General features: G+C 29.3%; 2 protein-coding genes and 1 non-coding gene across 10 annotated transcripts in view; 1 reads left to right on the forward strand and 2 right to left on the reverse strand.

The window, feature by feature from the left end:
- The window catches only part of LOC118446587 (uncharacterized), a 128,641-nt gene that overhangs the window by 105,840 nt on the left and 17,801 nt on the right, over window positions 1–5,000 (forward strand). The gene's annotated exons all lie outside the window — the stretch shown is intronic.
- LOC118446588 (uncharacterized) overlaps window positions 1–5,000 on the reverse strand; it is a 43,611-nt gene that overhangs the window by 37,216 nt on the left and 1,395 nt on the right. The window lies entirely within an intron of this gene.
- Window positions 2,080–2,200, reverse strand: LOC118446732 (5S ribosomal RNA). Its single transcript, XR_004839674.1, has one exon. It is a non-coding gene; the product is annotated as a 5S ribosomal RNA (ribosomal RNA).

Consider the following 5,000-nt stretch of genomic DNA (forward strand, 5'->3'; position numbering starts at 1 on the left):
TTCATTATCATTTTTATTTCTTTCTTTCTCATCAAATTTTCTCCCTTTCTCTTTCATCATCATAATCTCTCTCTCTCTCTCTCTCTCTCTCTCTCTCTCTCTCTCTCTCTCTCTCTCTCTATTTCTTTCTAATCAAGTTTTCCCTCCCCCTCTCCCCCTCCTCCTCCTTTTCTCTTTCTCTTTTTTGTTTCTACTCATCAATATGTTCTTGTGAATTTATTTCTTCTTCTTATTTTTTTTTTTAAACTCTAAACGACAAATAAACTTTAATAACAAATTTATAAAGTTAATAGTATTTATTATCAAAATTATTTTTATTATATCGCATAACAATTATATACTTTTCCACATTTTCTTTTTTTTTTTTTAATAATTATTATACAGTAAAAATTAAATACAAATTTAGATAATTATTAAATTTATCCTTCTCTCTCTCTCTCTCTCTTTCTCTCATAATTATATTTTTCTTTCTCCATCTTTCTCATCATTATATCTCTATCTTTCACCATCATAATTATCAACACTATCTTCGTCATCAGCATCATCATCATCATCGTCATCGTCATCATTATCGTCATCGTCATCATCGTCATCATCATCATCATCATCATCATCATCGTCATCATGTATATATATCTACCTCTCATTTATACTCTATCTCTCTCTCTCTCTCTATCTCTCATCGTCATCATCATCATCATCATCATCGTCATCGTCATCATGTATATATATCTACCTCTCTTTTATACTCTTTCTCTCTCTCTCTCTCTCTCTCTCTCTCTCTCTCTCTCTATCTCTCATCGTCATCATCATCATCATCATCATCGTCATCGTCATCATGTATATATATCTACCTCTCTTTTATACTCTTTCTCTCTCTCTCTCTCTCTCTCTCTCTCTCTCTCTCTCTATCTCTCATCGTTATCATCATATGCATATCTGTCTCTCTCTCTCTCTCTTTCTCTCTCTCTCTCTCTCTCTCTCTCTCTCTCTCTCTCTCTCTCTCTCTCTCTCTCTCTCATCGTCATCATCATATGCATATCTGTCTCTCTCTCTCTCTCTCTCATCGTCATCATCATATGCATATCTGTCTTTCTCTCTCTTACTCTTTTACTTCCTCTCTCTCTCTCTCTCTCTTTCTCTCTCTCTTCCTTTCTTTCTCTGTCTCTATTTGTCTCGTTCCTTTCCGTTAAGCGAGTAACTTTATCAACTTAAAGAAAGAAGGGAATATTGAGTTTCGTGGCCGTCGGTATCCGATCATAACATTGATAATGATTCTCTTTCTACGCCTACGGGCCGGTGTCTGGATAAGGGAGATGAAAGGTACGGGCCGAGCAATACTCTCGCTAATACCGAGGGACCGAGACGCGAACGTCTCTCTTTCTCTCTCTCTCTCTCTCTCTCTCTCTCTCTCTCTCTCTTTCTTCCTCTCTCTTTCTAACCCTCCCACTCTCTTTCTCTCTCTCTCTCTCTCTCTGTCTCTCTTTCTCGGTTCCCGTTGTATTCGAAGGGAACAATAGCGACGAGCTCGATCTCTGAAAATATTTTCAACGACGGACTTTCGATCGATCGATCGATCGATCGATCGATCGAAGGAAACGTTTGCGTCGAGTTAAGTTCGGGTACTGTGTAGACGTGTATATATATATATATATACACGTGTATATATATATATATATATATATATATTATACGTATATGAGCATTCGAATCGGTTATTGTATTATGTCGATTTTCTAATATTATATCGTAGTTTATGATCTCTCAAGTTGATCTATTTATTTTTATAGAATTTTCATTTTAGGAGGATCCATTTTTTTCTTTGCTTGTTTTATTTTCCTTTTTTTTCTTTTTTTTGGTAATTACATCTTCCTTCTTTATTTTTATATTTATCAACATGGATATGATTAGGTTTGATTGTGTTAAGATTGAAGTGAAATATTTTTCTACACTCGATAATATTCAATCAAAAAGTTTTGATCATTATTATTATTATTATTATTGTTGTTGTTGTCGTCAATGTGATGTATTTTTTAATTGTTGATGAGAAGAAAAAAAAAGTAAAAGAATAAAAAAAATTGCCAACAAACACACGGTATTCCCAAGCGGTCACCCATCCAAGTACTAACCGTGCCCAACGTTGCTTAACTTCAGTGATCGGACGAGAACTGGTGCTTTACAACGTGGTATGATCGTTGACTTATAAATCAAAATTTTATTACGCAATTTTGTTCTACATTCCATTGATTTTATTAAATGTTTTTTTTTAAATTATAAAATATATATTGCTATTCGTATATATGTAAAAGATTAAATGACGTATATAAAACAAAGGAAAAAATTCATATTTTTTATCCAACGTATACGCGTGAATGTACGACGTATCTCATCGAAAAATCTCGTATATCTTACCAGTAATAATTTCAAAATTTATATATGTACTATAAACATATAAAAATACTTACAAGATTTGATTTTGAAATTTAAAAAAAGCAAAAAAAGAAAAAAAAGGAAAATAGAAGGAAATCTAATATAAAAATTAGTCCAACGACAAAAAAGGAGTACACATAAATCGCTTTTCTCTCCTTCTTTTTTTTTTCAAAATCGTCCCTAAAACATTTTTTCTTATTCATTCTAACATAACCTTTCTTTTCGAATCTCACTTAGAAATATTTGACCTTTCCAGTGTGAAACATTGCCTGAAAAAATATAGAATTTCTATCACGATCTAATCTATGAATATCTAACGTACGCTATAAAGATTTGAATCTCGTAATAATCGGAAAAAAAAAGAAGAAGAAAAGAAAAGAAAAGATAAGAGAAGAAAAGAGAAGAAAAAGGAAATGAAAAAATTAAAGACGAAAGAAAGATTTCACATTTGTGTTGAATAGATATTCCAACTGATGACTGATAATTCAATCAATTTTTATCCTTTTATTTATAAAAAGAAAAATAAAAAAATACATTTACGTTACATCACAGATATAAATATATATATATATATATATATATATATATATATATACACATATAAATAATAGTATAAAGCAACATAACCTAAAATTTTATAATCATTAAAATTATAACCAAATTTTCCCACCAATTCTCTCTCTTTCTCTCTCTTTCTCTATCTCTATCTCTATTTCTCATAAACATACACAAACACATATTTTTTCTATCGAACACAAAAAATCTATTTTCACGAAAGACAACAAATTCGTCAATAAATTTATGTAATTAAATTCTGTATAAAATTTTAACGGACCGTTAGAAGTTTCACGTTGAATTAAGAAAATGTCACGTAAGTAAGCAAGTAAATATTTATACAGAGAGTTAATATATGGGACATCGTACGATCGTAAAATCGAAAGAACGTAAACGAAATTCTTCGAAAGTTTGCACAATAAACATAAAGAAGACAAAGACGAAGAATAAAAAGAAGAAGAAGAAGAATAAAAGAGGAAGAAAAGAGGTTTGTTAATCAAAGATGGCGGATCAAATAAATTATCCTCAGGTGTGTGCGTAAATCAACTTGGAATTGTTAATTAGATGGGTAAGAGAGAGAAAGAGAGAGAGAGAGAAACATACACAAACAGACAGACAAGCAGACAGACAGCCAGACGAGCAGACAAACAAACATAAAGAGAGAGAGAGAAAGAGAGAGAGAGAGAGGCTAAATTTTCTGGAAAATGTCAGCACCTTCATTTTACACTTCGTCTTCTTCTTTTTCTTTTTCTTCTTCTTCTTTTTCATCTTCATCTTCTTGTGTGTCAGATCTTTTGAAAGATTTTCTTCTGAGATCAAAGATTTCGTGTGATTTTCAAGAAAGTTAAATGGTATTTTATCGATAAATATTGATAAATTTATTTAATTTGTCGAATGGAGAAATTTCGATAAATTAAAAATTTTAATATCTTCGTAAGAGAGAGGGGGGAAGAGAGAGAGAAAGAGAGAGAGAGGAAGAGATATGTAATTGTTCATTTGAAATCTTTCTAATGAAACTTAGTGATTTTTTAACATATTGATTTTCTATTGAGGTTAGGTTTCTTTTCTTTTCTTTTTTTTTTTCTTTTTTTTTTTTTTTTTTAATGAAATGAAACAGAATGGAATGAAATGAGAAATGAATCGTTTGAGAAAAGTAATAAAATTGATTCTCATTAATTTTTCGTACAATTATAAAATTGATTTTTTTTTTTTTTTTTTTGTAAAAAATTAAATGAATTTTCGATAAATTTTATAACAATGAAATACAATGAAATGAAATTAAATTGCAATGAATTTATTTGAATAATAAAAAGAATTTTAATGAATACATCCCGTAAAATGAAATGAATTTTTATTATAAATTATCCATATAATGAAATAAAATTATATATCAAATATAATATAATTATATAATAAATTTTCTGAAAAATGAAATCGAATAAAATTATAATAAATCTTTCGAAGGACGTAATCGATTGAAATTATAATGAACTTTTCTGTAAAACTGAAATGAACCGAAGTTATAAAGAAATTTCAAAAAAAAAAACAAGAAAAAAACAAGAAAAAAAAAAAACAAAAAAAAGAAAAAAAAATAAAAACAAAACAAAACAAAAAACAAAACAAATAATGAGATTATAATGAACTTTCTGTAAAAATGAAATCAAATGAATTATTCGAAAAATGAAATTTAAATATCATTCTTTCATTTCACAATGTTAGAGTTTTTTTTTTAGAGATGAAAGTTGTGCGTAGAAAGAAAGATGCTAACACACACACACACACACACACACACACACACATACAGAGAGAGAAGTCAAGAGATATATGTTTATACTTATAGACGATCGGATTAAAAAATAATATTTACTTTTTCGGAATAGATTGACACATTGACACATTCGCACAATTTGACACAATATCACACTGTCGTGTGATATTTCTGTTTTAGTAGAATTTTAAAGGAAATTGTTTTTTTTTCCCCTCTTTCTTCCTTTTTGAATTTCTATCCGGAATAA

This window comes from Vespa mandarinia, chromosome 25 (genome assembly GCF_050613455.1).
Source record: "Vespa mandarinia isolate Hongniang chromosome 25, ASM5061345v1, whole genome shotgun sequence".
NCBI lineage: Eukaryota > Metazoa > Arthropoda > Insecta > Hymenoptera > Vespidae > Vespa > Vespa mandarinia.